We start from the raw sequence: 15,750 nt of genomic DNA, 5'->3' as shown, positions 1-15,750 counted from the left end.
TGCGTTTTCTCAACAATCATGGTGCTGGTCGTTACGTCGACTATGCATCCATGGGCAGAATACCACACTCTGCATCAAAAGGAGTATTCATCTACACACGGTAAAAAAATATCACGTTAAAGTGAAGTGATTTACCTTTGAATTAGCACTACTTGCCAAACATTATAATTCGAAATGAAAATCTATTGAAAATGAATCAATACAAAGTACGATGAAACCAACAGAAAATCACTTCAATTTCGACTGTGCTAATGTTTTGAATTTTGGAGTGTCAAATGAATTGAAAAAAAAAATGCATGATAAAACTTAATTTGTTCGACAAGCTAATTTATTATATTATATTATATTATATAATGTGTAATATAATTTACCATAATGAATGATATTAATATGTTATTCATGATCACCGATAATTGAACTGTGTTGCAGTTTGATTTCAGTTTCTACTGTGATGGCTAAATATTGTTGAACGCCACTGCGGGATTCATGTTCGTCTCCATCGGATTAATTCCGTATACTAAAAACATTTAATTTAATAATTTAGACTACAGAGATAAATTCACTCTACTCACGCTCCAGAATATCAGTGATTTCGAAGGAAAACATGGTTTAATCTGCTGGTTTTACGTCTTTCTGCTGACTACTATAAGTTGCACTCTTGTTTCGCCCTTTGACATTTACGAATTGCAAAACAAAATTCAATTTCAATGGATGAAAACAGTCATGTAGATGGTGTGTTCTATTAAATACTTTTCAACGGAAGATCTCTTTGTTAAAAAATAAAAATCTCTTGAAAATCAATGCTAAATCACTTCAATTTGCAGTGCGGCGAGACAAATTAAAGCAAATGCAAAAACACTTGAAATAAACGTGACGATTTTTTACCGTGCATTATACTGCCGCTATTCGCGTAACAGTCCCATTTATATAGGGAACTCCATAGAAAATGTGACGGTTACGCGAACAGCTGCAGTATATGCCGCACCCAGAACCAAGATACAAACGGCTGTTGAATAACATGGGACAAACCCGACCAGTCCTAGGGGGGCGGATGTTTATTTTTTACCCATTAGTCATCAATTCGCTGGGAGGAATTTCTGTTTGGATGCAGTGTCGATGATGCCGCGTCTCGCTTATATGAGCAAATGTTTGCTGTGATTCGTGAAGTTGTGCTTCTGAAAAAAAAACACGTCGGTCTCTTGGTAGAAGGCAACCCTGGTGGAATGATGAACTGCAGCGTCTACGAAATCGTCTTCGTAAAGCTAGAAAGCAATATTTTCGCTCCCGAGATGAACGACGTAAAGTTGCATTGCATGACATTGAGAGCGAATACAACTCCTTGCATGCTCGTTGCTTTCGTTGTTATATTCATCGCATGGAAGGAAACATCAAGCGTGGTCCTAAGTCGTTCTGGTCTTATGTTAAAAATCGGAAACAACAGACTGGTGTCCCACATCGTGTTCGTTATAACGACATTGTAGCCGAGTCACAGTTAGAGTCAGCAAACTTATTCTCATCCTTTTGACGTAGGACTACGTCTTTGTTTACTATACTGGGACTGGGCAGCACTTTGTGAAAACGAAAATAGAAGTGTAACGTTTGAATGAAAGATTTCAAATGCTAATAACTACTAAACTACTGAACGAAACTGAACAATTTATATGTCGTTGGATAGATAAAATGACCAGCAATTTTTAGGGTGATAAGAGAGCAATTTTAGGGGGCCTAAGAGGGGGGGGGGCTCCTATGCAAATTAAACACAAATTTCCTCAAAACTCGAGAACTAATCAAGCAAATGGAACCAAATTTGGCATATGGGGGCAGGATTTTTTTCTACGGTGTACTGAGACCACTTCTCCTTCTAAGAGGGGGGCTCCCGTACAAATGGAATACAAATTTCCTCAAAACTCTAGAACTAATCAAGCAAATGGAACCAAATTTGTAATGTAGGGGTTTCAGAAGGCAAAACTTTTTTCTATGGTAAATTAAGAACCCTCCCTTCTTTAGGAGGGGGGCCTCCATTCAAATAATATTCAAATTTCCTCATAACTCAAGGAATCAAAATTGGCTTGTGGGGGTTTTTGGAGGTAAGATGTTTCTGAATTTTTTCTATGGTATAATGAGACCCTTCCGTCTTTTAACAGGGGAGCGGGGGGAATTTTTCTATGGTGGATTAGAACCTTTGCTTTCTTTAAGAAGGGGAGATGCCATTCAAATGAAATACAACTTTCTTCACAACTCGACAACTAATCAAGTAAATGGCACCAAATTTGGCTTTGAATTTATTTATTTTATGATGCTTCGAGACCCCTCACCCCTGCAGTAGGAGGATAATTCATTACCATTTCAACCTGTATGATGCACACAAGTGATTTTTAAAAGAAATTTCTGTCTCAAAGGTTGCAGGTGTTGTACTTATGAACCCCCGTCCACGTATTTTCAAAGCCACCATTGCATTAAATGAAGAATTGAATCTGAATATTTTGCTCTTCTCTTTTAAACATTCACTTAAACAATGCCACTCACAGATTCTTATAAACAAACATATGCCAGAAATGCAGTTTACATTAGTCTTTGATCTGATGATATAGTCGTACGTCACCCTTTCGTACAACCCTTAGGGCTGTATACCTTGTAGTTTTTTCGAAGCGTGCAAAGTAATAACCGCCCACCTTCGTCTGAAGCGTATCTGAGTAGTTTGCCGTTTTTTAATTTGAATGTGCCACTTTTCAACTTTACGCTAAGCGAAGGGAAAGCTGCAATCAATCAATGGACCCAAAGGCGCCGGACCTGACTACTTACCACCGCTACTGTTTAAAAATTGTGCTGAAACGCTAGCAATACATGCGAGAATTATGTTTAACCGTTCGATGGCTGAAGGAACTCTCCCCGATGTATGGAAGACTGCTGCAATAACGCCTATTCATAAGGCCGGCAGTTTGCAAGAAGTTACTAACTACCGTGCAACCTCAATTCTGAGCTGCTTGCCAAAGAGAGTCTCATCCACGACTCGCTGTACCCGAAAATTCACCGTATTATTTCTGAATGGCAGAATGAATTTGTTAAAAAACGATCGCCAACTACGAACCTGATGGCTTATGTTTCATCGCTGATAACTGCTCTTGATAAACGACAGCAAGTCGATGCCGTTTATATCGATTTTGCGAAAGCTTTCGATACAGTGCAGCTACTAATACTAAATTGGAAAAAATGGGATTCCCTGTGTGGCTAACACGATGATTATTTTCATACCTCACTCAACGTACTGCATACATATGTACGCATAAATGGAACAAATTCGACACCTTCCAAGATAGAATCAGGTGTGCCTCAAGGAAGCCACCTTGGCCCACTGCTGTTTATTATGTTTGTGAACGATTTGTGCTCTACCATACAATCTACCAAATACATGTTTGCAGATGATCTTAAATTCTTCCGGGTAGTAGAGTCGGCAGCTGACGGCAGTGCAATCCAGGCAGACATTAATTCATTAATGGATTGCTGTTTGTTGAACGGGATGAAGGTGAACGTGCAGAAATGCAATATCATCTCTTTCTGTAGAAAAAGACACGTTACTTTGTTCGATTATAAAATGTCAACAGTAAACATCAGTCGAGTGAATACGGTTAAAGATTTAGGCATTCTATTGGACACTAAATTTACCTTCACCTAACACATTGCAGCTAGTACCGCAAAAGCTTTTACTGTTTTAGGATTCATCAAAAGAAACATAAAGCAATTCGAAGATGCTTACTGCTTAAAGTCATTGTATTGTGCACTTGTTCGCAGCGTACTCGAGTATGGTGTATTAGTGTGAGCTCCCTACCAGGCTCTGCAAATCAATCGCATCGAACGAATCCAACGCCACTTTATTCGATACGCCCTACGATTCCTGCCCTGGCGTGGTTCAATCCGTCTACCTCTTTACGAAAACAGATGCGCGCTTCTTCGCTTGCGCACGCTTATAAGTAGGAGGATACTGCTACAACGGCTTTTCGTATTTGATCTTCTGGATAACAATATTGATTGCCCCGAGTTGCTCAGCCGAGTTCGTTTCAACGTGCCCCCAAGGTTTATCCGGCGGACTAACTTCCTGAGTCTTCCAATGTACCGTACTACACATGGCCGAAACAATCCATTTGATATGTGTTGCAGAAATTTCGAAAATGTATCTGAGTGCTATGACTTTAACATAAGTAAAACAATTTTTAAGCGTAGATTAAGTAGTAGGAACAGCCTGTACGATTAATTCGAAGACTTGTAAATAAATAAATAAATAAATTGAATTAATTGTTAGCTCATCTTCTGGGTCCAAGTGGAGCTGGTGGGTTCGCTCACCATACCCTAGCAACATCAAGCTCCTAGCCGGCCCAAACCATATAGTTTCCAGACATTTTGTATATTGATTTAGGCTAACCAAGAGGTTGGTTGAAATACTACCAGTTGTCAGAGATCCCCTTGCTGGCCCTATTCTTAATCAGAATGAAGGCACTTTATGAACAGCTCAACCGTCACATTTGGTAATTTTTACCCCGACGCCCAGGCCCACGGGAATTCACAAAAGCATTTTAGTATATACCCCCATTTAGAATTAAACGTGACCGCTTTTCATTTACTGATTAGTCAAAAAGCCCTACACCACGACAAGGTTCAGATTATCGTTTATTTCAACTAGGGTAGTTGATCCAATAGTTGTGGTAGCACCAATAGTTGCGCTACTATTAATTATTAATGCATATTTTCGTCACCGTAGCATTTTAAATAGGGGGAAGTCCTGTATGGCCGGATAGGCCTCTATGCCCGGACACTGGCGAGTTCTCAAAAACAAAAAAATGATAAAAATATTCGGAAAGAGTGGAACAATAGTACATTCATGGTACTAGGGTAGATGCTCCAGTAGTTGTGGTCAGGGCCCGATAACGCCACCTTCAATTGCATAGCGTCACTCAACAATGAAGTAGTGAAGCTTCGGTTTCAACAGAAGCAGCTCCACTTCAGTTTCAAACTTGCTTCAGTCAGCGTCAGCAAAACGGGTTTCACCTCGTCATGACCATCGGTTTCAACTTTTCATTTGTACTTTTCTATCAAATATTCAGAAGAAAGCCAGCAACTATGAATGCGAATGAATTGAATTTGAGTAACATTTCCTACAATGCAACGCATATTAAAGTTAACCTTGTAAATGTCGACAAATCGTGCCTGACTTTCTGCCGTCGTCAATTGAAACAGCCAACTTCAACTGAAGCTTGCTTGAAACGTCCTGTTCAACAAGTGAAGCAAGTCACTTCATGTATGAAGCGAAGGTAAGAGAAAGTCAGTTTCATTTATTTGTTTCGACGATGCCGGGCCCTGGTTGTGGTAGTACCAGTAGTGGTGGAAGCTCGCAATATTCCATTATTTTTGTAGTTTTTGGTACAAGTTTGATACTTACCAAATGATACTGGTACTGGTAGTTCGATACATATCGAACTTGTACCAAAATCTGCAAAAATAATGGAATACTTCGAGTTACCACCACTACTGGTACTACCATAACTACTAGAGCATCTACCCTATTGTCCTATTCTTTCCAAATCATTTTATTATTCCTTGTTTTTGAGAAATCGCTAGTGTCCGGGCATAGAGGCCTGTCCGGCCATACAGGACTTCCCCTTAAAACAATTACGTTGATTATATAGAACAAGTTCTTGGGAGTATTGGTAGTCACACTACACCATTTAAGATTAAAGTTTTATCTGCCAGAATACCGATTTGCTAAAATCTAACACAACGATTGGCGCAGATGTAAGTCGCCCATGTATATCCCTATAAGCACGGAGGGTTTTAGTTATAATATTTTTGGTTTTAGGATCATGATAATTTTTTATCTCCCAAGATAACAAAACCAATATATTCTGCAAATTGCAATGAATATTTGCGGAATTTAGCAACCTACACAATTGTGTAGGTTCGGTCTTGTCTTATACTTACCTTATACCACAGACTAACCTATGTAATTGTGATGCATAATAAAATCGAATAGTGATTGTGCAATTATTATCTTAAATACATTTTAGGTTCCGGAATGACACCCACTAAATAAATCGAAACTGCTTGGGATTTTATTTATTTATGAAAAAGTGACAATTCTTTTGATATACCTTGATTAAACATAATCAAGGCTTTTTTATACTGCCTGACGTTTCGGCCCTAGGTTTTGGCCTTTTTCAATGGTAATATGGTTACATTTTCTTGTCTAATCGTTGATTGCCAACGGAAGGAAGTTTAAATTTTAATAACTCTAAATGCATTGGTTTAGTGGAAAAATAATGTAGGTATGTATGTATGTATGTATGGGAACTACCACCTATCTTAGCAGAACAACTGTTCATAGCAATGGGCATATCTTGACAAGGGGAATCGTACAAATATAACGATTGGTCACGTTTACCAGCTCCTGTATGAAGGGCCAAAAGGAAATCGGTCGGCAAGCAACATCACTTGAACGTACCAAGGGTATTTAAGAATCTCCTTCCAGAAACTAGATCACATGAGTCAATCGTTGAGTAAGCCCTTCCAATGCAGAATGGCCCAAATAGGTGGGGAGAAGGGCCCGCTCATTATCCACAATGTGTTGTTAGCCGGGCCAAGGTTAACCTTAGGAAGTTGACCACTTCACTCTCCCTAAGCACACTGCTTCAAACACCCTCCCATTCATTGATGTTATTGTTTTTGTGTACTTTATAGATATGATTTTTAAGTGATTTTCTTTAATTACTTCTGTCATTGCACTTATTTATTGTCTTTGGGTTATAGGTCATAGTCGAATGCTTTCTTATATTGTGGATATATTTAATATAAATATTTTCAACTAGCTGACCCGGCAAACTTCGTACTGCCACCAATTGAATTAAATGCCGTAAATAGTAAATTTTGGATGTACTCAAACTGTAGGTTAAGTTTTGTGCGTTTTTGAGAAGTTTATCTTTTGAGGGAATGGTTAATTGACTACCGGATTTTCATCTGTTTCTTACATCTGTTTCTTACAACTGTGCTAAACCATTAGTTAGAAATGGCAATCAAAATCGTAAAATGTATTGCCAAATATACGCTAAAAACATATGGAAAATGTTGATTTTTCAATTCTCAGTAGCCAACAGTTGTGCTGAGTGTCAATTTATTTTTTGTAAAAGTAGACTCGATGTTATTATATAACGCCTAATTCCGTCTACTGCAGTTAACTATCTAATGATATGCAATATACATTCAAAACTTTTTGAGAACAGAATCGTTTCACCACCAACTATATTTTCATTGCCGCCGAAATCTATGATTGTTCTGTTCAACGCCCTCAAATGTTTTCTTTCGCCTTTGTGCATTCCCCCATTATTGATTTGAAATTTTGTTTGTTTTTTTACGCAAATTTTTGGTTTATTAAACATATAATTTGTTGACACTTACGATTTCCTCTATCGAAACCAGAGCTTTGTTGTGATTGCCACCGTAATTTTTGAATTTAAATTTGATATTCATATGTATGAAATGAGAATGTCAATTAGATTCATTAGATTTTTAATTTTACTTATCAATCGATTGGTAAGAATTTATCGAATGAATTATACTCTACTGAAAGTCCTCAAACAATTACCTTTGTTAGTATATTAAACCAATCTGATAGGTTTCATTATTCCTCAAAATATAATCAATGTTATTTGCTAATTTCGTTTCTTGCTAGGCTCCTCAAACATACGAAAATGTAAATGTAAACATGCATTAGAAACGCATACAACGTAGAAAGTTTCCAGTTCTGATTAATTTCAATAATTTGATAAATGATGTGAAAGAATTAGTTTTAGACTATTAGGCTCTTTTATAAACTGAACCCCCAACGCATTATACAACATTTATTATTTTTTAAATTTGCTAGCCCATAAAACTGTTTATTAGCAAGAATAAAGATTCTGTTTCAATATATGTATATTGCATACCATATTAACGGACAACTACAGCAGACGGAATTAGGCATTATCTAGAGCTATCGAATTTACTTTTACAAAAAATAAATTAACAGCCAGCTTAACTGTTGAGTGCTATAAATTGAAAAATCAACATTTTCCACATGTTTTCAATGAATATTTGGCAATAAGTTTTAGGATTCTGGAAAGATTACCATTTCTAACTAATGTTGATTTCAGATAATCGCCGCCACCGCAATGTTTGTTCGATTTAATCGTCGTTTTCGGCGAAAGAAGTATGAAGATTTTTAAATACCAGTTAGTCCGGACGTTTCGAGCTACTACTGGTCTTCGCTCATCATCTGCGGACAACTTTTTCGTCCATTAGGTTCTACTTGGTTTATCTTTCTCCAAGTCCGCATAGATAATGTTTTAAACTACTATGATTATTATCGGTGCAAATCAACCGGCGTCGCATTCAATATGAAGCGTCGTTGCTGGGCTAACAAACATGTTGATGAGGGTAACTTTGATTGAATGGTCAATAGTGCCTGATTTTCACAGAACATCTGTTCGTTACAACTGTGTTAGAAATACTGAATACTGAAATACTTAGAAACTGAGTTAGAAATGTTTGTTCGATTTAATCGACGTTTTTCGGCGAAAGAAGTATGAAGATTTTTAAATACCAGTTAGTCCGGACGTTTCGAGCTACTACTGGTCTTCGCTCATCATCTGCGGACAACTTTTTCGTCCATTAGGTTCTACTTGGTTTATCTTTCTCCAAGTCCAAGTAGAACCTAATGGACGAAAAAGTTGTCCGCAGATGATGAGCGAAGACCAGTAGTAGCTCGAAACGTCCGGACTAACTGGTATTTAAAAATCTTCATACTTCTTTCGCCGAAAAACGTCGATTAAATCGAACAAACATTTCTAACTCAGTTTCTAAGTATTTCAGTATTCAGTATTTCTAACACAGTTGTAACGAACAGATGTTCTGTGAAAATCAGGCACTATTGACCATTCAATCAAAGTTACCCTCATCAACATGTTTGTTAGCCCAGCAACGACGCTTCATATTGAATGCGACGCCGGTTGATTTGCACCGATAATAATCATAGTAGTTTAAAACATTATCTATGCGACCAATGGCGGGAAAAGTAAAATATCGGGTTTTTACTATTTTTCAGTTTTTCGCGTAGATTTTTAATATTTTTTTTGCGTATAAACCTGACGCAAACCAAAACACATCAACTGAAAAAAGAATCATCCAATTCCGTCCTGCCGTTCTTGAGTTTATCCCTTACAAACAAACGAACCAACTTGGTTTTATTATATAAGATGTGAGTGCTCTGGTCCATACATCCCGTTTTCTGTCATGTACTATTATTTATTCTTTTTTATGATCTATTTGTGTTATAATTCTGTTACTGGATCATAAATATGTATAAACTTTACGATGCTTTCTATTTTGTTTTTTTTTAATATTTGGAGTGTTTCCATTATGCTTTTCAATTTTAAGAAATCCGAAATATTGATATAAAAAAACTATGAGAAATTCACCGATACCGAAACTTATGTGCTATTAACCTATTCGATTTGTCCGAAATAGCGCGAGCAGTTATTAGATACCAATAGATATTTGTTGCAATACCCGAAAGCCGTCTTGAGACAAACGCTTCAATTTGGCAATTACATCGAAAACTATGGTTACGCGAAAACTATGGCATCGTTCGATCAAAAAAAATTCCGAAAAACCCTAATTATCATATAATGGTAGTCACGCGCGCAATGTTCCTGAGTAACAATTTCACGTATCTAATGCGTCGTTTAGAACGCTTCAATATACGTTCTGGTTTGTAAACACGTCATTATTAAGTGTGCCCAAGTTAATATAATGATCTTCAAACACCACCGCAGTCAGAAAAATGCAACGAGCGAGGCACGTAAACGAACAATACTAAATTGCTATACGAAACGACACTCAGTATGTAATCACCAATTATATGAGATATTCGAAAAATTTTCCTGTAAAGTAACAATTATGAAAATTAAGACATAAAATATACCTTTTTTTATAAATTGAATATGATGAATGGCCATAAGCCGTAATCCAATTCATATCGAAAAATAATATGCACATGCAAGATTTATGGAACCACGTGACAAACTTGAATTTATTATACCTGAAAACAAAAATCAGGCGTTATGAAACGAGCCAATACGGACTAAGTTGATAAGCATTTCCTCCTACCAACGCTAATATGCAGAGATATAGCGCCCTGCACGCTTGTTTAGTGGCAAAATAATGTATACACCGAAACTTTTTGACCATAGTGCACAACTGAAACGATTCAGTTTTGCCGAAGGGCCAACGAAGCTCGAAAGAGCCCTCCTTCCCTGTCGGCATACGACCTTGGCTTCCACCGGGGTTGGTTACCCGATCTCCACCAAAGTTGCTCGTATCCCGGCTGGTACTACGAGGAGGTAGGAATAGGAGTTGCTGAATAAGAGGCTGTGAACCACTGTAAGGTCTATTTTATGCCCACACGTGCACAAGGCACCGACGGTACGCATTATTCAGCCGTTTATCAGCAACATTCCGTTATCGAAACTTGACCTTCTGTTTTTATACGAAAGACTTCGCAGCCAGCTGATAGAGTACAGGACAATTGCAGGGCCAGTTGCTACTATCGTATTGACTCTAATAGCCTCTAATAAACCTACAATATTTAAATTATTCTATTTTCACATAAACTTTTTTCTAGTAAAATGATCAGTTCAAGCTTTCTCATTAATATTTTGTAATAGCATGATTAGTATTCCGTTTGATATTTTTGATAGCAAAATTAGTATTCAATTTAATTTCACGGCGTGGAATTTTTGCTATCAATTTTGATATTTTAACCACTAAGTCGACCAAAATGAAAGCACACTGAGTAATCAAATCCGTTACATCAAGGTAACAAATTTTGTACTCAATTTGCTAGAAATATTTGCTTGGGTATACAGCAAACACCCGGGCGATATCACAATAGATTAAACAATATTGGTCGCAGTGATGAGTCCATACAGGAAAAAATAATCTCAGAATGTAGACATGTGGATACTACGACAACTTTAGTTGAAAATATCCATTCAACGGTGACAACGTATACGCATTTAGAAACATGTTCCACGCTTTCTCCGCGTTTCAATTTGGCTTACTAAATACTACAAACTCTGTTTATCGTGATCGTTCCGGTCGCTTCGATGCTCATAGACATCAGCTTCTGAAGCAGCGGAACGGCCCACAGTGGCGCTCCTCCATACAAAGCTTGGCCAAAAGTCAAAAGTTACTTCAAATCGGCTGAAAATAACATCTTTGACTAATTTTGGGTCACTGATTTCAAATTTGGGATCAAAAATCCAAAAAAATACGCGCTCATTAGTGTGGTTCACAAAATTTAAAAAAATTGTTTCTCTTTTTACAGTTTTAATTTTGTTTGTTGTTTTTTGGGGTGACAAATTTTGTATTTGCCTTTGAAAACATAAAAAAATTATATCGTGATGCATTAGGGTGGTTCATAAACCATAAAAAACCTTTATCACGCCTTCATATAACACGAAGAAATCACTTCCGATATACCCTGCAAAAAATCGATATATCTCCCTTAGCGCAGCAAAGCGCAGAAAGCCACTCAGTTTTTCGAAAAGTCGAGAAAATTTCATATAAGATGCATTTAAGGTGGGCGTTTTCTGGCGTTTCCCACCATACTTTCTTAATCGCTGAATATTCGTGTTGAGTTTCCCATACAATTTGTATGGAAGAACAAAATATCAATCTTCAACATGCTCAACTTCAGACATTTATCAAAAATTCATTTTAACTTTAAACTGGCTAAAATTTTCAGGTTAGCTTCCCAAACTATTCCAGAATATGAAAAAAATATAATAAAGGCACAAACTTGAAATTGGATTTTTGACTTTTGGCCAGCTTTGCGCCATAGTGCGGCCGCGAAGTAGCTATGGAAAATCGAAAACTGTTTGCAGGCAAAGTTTTTACTATCCTTAATACAACAGATATTCCGGAATGTTCAAATTGGGTCAAAATACATCCAAATGTTTATCCAAGAATTTGTTTTAGAAAATCCCGTGGTTTTCATAAATCCATTTGCCATATTTCTTTTTTATTTTACAATTTATAAATGACCAGTTTTAGGTTCCGGTAGTACTCTAAATGGAAGTTCCGTAGTGTGGAGCATGAACCAGTGCTCTATAGTATAATGCATTCATTCTTACTGACTGCAAATGAGACGGCAGTAGCAGATTTCGTTTTATTTCATCTGTTACTTATGACGTGAAAAAATAATCCTACTGCGATCTAGAATCTTTCCGGGAAAATGGTTCCAAAATTTGCTAATATATTTTTTCATTTATACGTATTATAAGAATTTATTTTGACTCTTCTCACCAACGGTGTGTGGTTGGAAACGTGGACACAAATAAAACAGAAAATATCAGTTTGTTTTTGTTTCTAGCTAGTGAAGCAGGAAAGAAATATATTAGGGTAATTGGGGTAAAACTCAAACCCCTCGATTTTTTAAGTTATAAGCTGTTTTCACAAATTGTATACCTAATACACTCTGTTTATCCGACCAGGAGAAAATCACTAAAGAATACCTGATTCAGATATTTTTTGGGGAATAACTACATATCTGAATTTGGAGAGCGTGTAGAGCGTTATATCTCTATATATTTGCGTTGGTAGGAGGAAATGCTTGTCAACTTAGGGACTATTGGCTTTAAGAAATGCTTTATTGGTTTCACTGTTCCTGGTTTTTGCTGTCAGATATTGTGAGCCAATTAGCAATGTGATGGTTATCACATGGACAATGGTGCAATGGACAATGTTCTTAATTTAATTTTGTTCTAATCATTCATGGAGCACAATATTATTTTCAGTTTTCGTTAATGGTCCTGAGGGTAGGTTCAGAATATTTTTTGCAAGGGATCAGAATCAGCAGTAAGCAGTTATGAAACGATAAATTCCTGGAGCAGTGAATTTATTAATTTAATGGTTCGTAAACGAATTAGAACGCGTGATTGATGACCACCACGATAACTTTATCCTTAAATTGCGAGAAATATTGAATCAATAAAAAAATCAGAGGGGTTGTGTACAAGACACTACCGCATATATAGGTGACGTAGGACTACATAAGTCTCTTTGTAGTGATAGTAGCATGTATTCATGCTTGTAATCATTCGATTCTTCATATATACGTGCTATATGCAACATATATACATGCTACATGCGTTGTATGTAACATTTATCAAAGTAGTAACATTGCATACGTTCAATTCTCAAAAGATTGTGCATTTGAAAACAATTTAACAAAATCAAGAACACAAACTATTGCTTTCCTGCTACCTTACTGAAATTAAAGATTGTTTTTATTACCCTTGGTTCCCCACGTTGAAGGGATTTTACCAATTCAATCCTATTTTATCAACAGCACATCTTTTCACTACACTTCTAATGAAACGGCAAGCATGTGTATTCATACAGAGTGGTATTATAACCGAACACTACAGTTGTAGCACATTTTTCCAACACAGATATCAAATTCGCCGAGGTTTAATCGTCTCGCAGTAAAGAATTTGCGATCTGTTGGGGCAATGAACTTCTATCATTTTTTCTGGCACACTTCCCTAACACAGACATCAAATTGGACTAGGTTTAATCGCGTTCGTAAGAAATTTGTTGGCACGAGGCGGCTCTGTCACTCTTTCTGGCGTACTTCCCAAGCAAGGACATCAAAATGGTCTAGGTTTAATCGCGGTGTTAAGAAATTTTGTTGAAATGAGGAAACTTTGTCAGTTGTTTTGGCTTACTTCCCAAGCACAGATATCAAACTGGTATAGGTTTAGACATCGTAAAGAATCTTCCAACCAATCACGAAGCGAGAATTCTGGTAAAACATAGGTTCATTATTTTCAATTTTTCAATAGTTCAACATCAAGAATCAACACTTTTCTTCATTTGGGTCAATTCTTAGAAGATTTTCCGATCGACTGGGGTAAGAATATTGAAAATCGATCGGAAAACCGCTGAGCTATTAGCGCTCAAAACCTCTCATTTTTCATGACGCTCGCATTTTTCGATTTTTTGGAATGACACCCTATCTCAAAACTTGCCGTAAGACATAGTCCTACGTCAAAAATTCGTGAACCTTATCTACAAGACGGATGCAGTATTTTTCGTTCATACAGTGGATTCGAGCGGGACTAGTTTATATATTTTTTTTCTTTGTTTGGACTTATCACTTTGACCACATTATTGATCTATTGTAATGTTGCCCGGGTGTATGCTGTATTCTGCACTGCAACTCTGTGCTTTATCGTTATTGAGTAAACGATAAGCTTATATTTTTTTTATGCGTGCTTATGTGTTGAGGGTTTTACCCTTGCTTCGATGCATGTCCTACTATACCTGTTTCGCCTCGTTATAGTTAGCACTGGTGAGTCCTCATGAGGTTCAAAACCATTACCTCAATAGGTTCTCATACCAGTATACTAACCATAAGAAGCGTCTTCGGGATAATGTAGAACTCAGCATGAAGGAAGGGTGATGAGGGGCCAGAGAATAAACCCATGCTAAAGTCACTTTGACATCGAATGGTCTGATTCTACTTAGATTCGAACCCACGACCATTCGCTTGTCAAAGCAGACTCGGTAACCTTGCGGCTACAGAGCCCCCTAGTTTATATTTTACACACGGAAATAAATGTCCAAAGCATAAAATTCATATTCTTGAATCGAATTCAGGCTCAAATACGTCGCACGCGCTTTTTAAAGCACAATCTGTAATAGTGATCGCAGAAAGCTTTTCTAATGGATGAAATGCAATCGCTGACACGCGCGTTGTTTCATTGCATCATATCATCTACCAAGATAAACCCTGATCTGTTCATTGCCCTGCTAACACAAATCCTATACCGTGATACTTGTGGAGGTGCAGTGGTACACGCGGTCTCTAGCAGCAACAAGTGTCGGACTAATATTTCTTCCTTTCCCCATGTAGTACAGCCTTTTGGTCGTGGGCGTCGTTATTGGTCAATTTTCAAAATATTGCATCAGTGAAATTTGCATAATGAGAATGTAATGCTACTCCCAAGCACCATATAATTGGTTCTTTGTGCAACCTTACTGATTCGGTCAATCACTACGGGCAGTCTACCTAAGCTAAGCTAAGCTAATAACTGTATATCTAAATTTGGTATCGACTAGCTTGCCGTAAGAAGTAAAATAGCTAAAATAATGCCTAAAAATGTTCTACAAACACTTAAATAATAACTAGTGTTGTTATTGCAATATCTAAATAATTTCAAATGTTTTTGAAACACTGGACGACAATTGAGGTATTGCTGTTGCAGTTGAAAACCGTAATATCCGCGTGCGACATTCGGTTTTATTTTGGTTCTGTATGTCCCAACTACGTCGTACGTGGAGCGCTGTGATCGCACATTGATGCGCTATACAGCGCACCACGTGCGCCGTAGTTGCGACACACCGAACAAGAATAAAATCGAATGTCGCACGTCAAGCACGGTTTTCAAGTGCAACAGCAATATTATACCTCAATGAGGCATTTACAAGTCATTCTTTGTAGCTTCATAGCTGATTTAGTAATTCATTTGATATAGTACAAAAATTGTTATCTATAACTTATTAATAGCATATTGCATATTAATAGCATATTAACTTATTAATAGCATATTGAGGTATCATATCTCATCGAGGTGTTCATAAATTATTCTTTAAAACAATGCG

General features: G+C 37.1%; 1 protein-coding gene across 1 annotated transcript in view; it reads left to right on the top strand.

Annotated features, from left to right (window-relative positions):
- LOC128740149 (muscle M-line assembly protein unc-89-like) overlaps positions 1–15,750 on the top strand; it is a 181,418-nt gene that overhangs the window by 11,835 nt on the left and 153,833 nt on the right. The window lies entirely within an intron of this gene.

This window comes from Sabethes cyaneus, chromosome 3, assembly GCF_943734655.1.
Source record: "Sabethes cyaneus chromosome 3, idSabCyanKW18_F2, whole genome shotgun sequence".
Lineage (NCBI taxonomy): Eukaryota > Metazoa > Arthropoda > Insecta > Diptera > Culicidae > Sabethes > Sabethes cyaneus.
The sequence above is the reverse complement of the archived record's forward strand: the minus strand, read 5'-3'. Positions and strand labels throughout refer to the sequence as shown.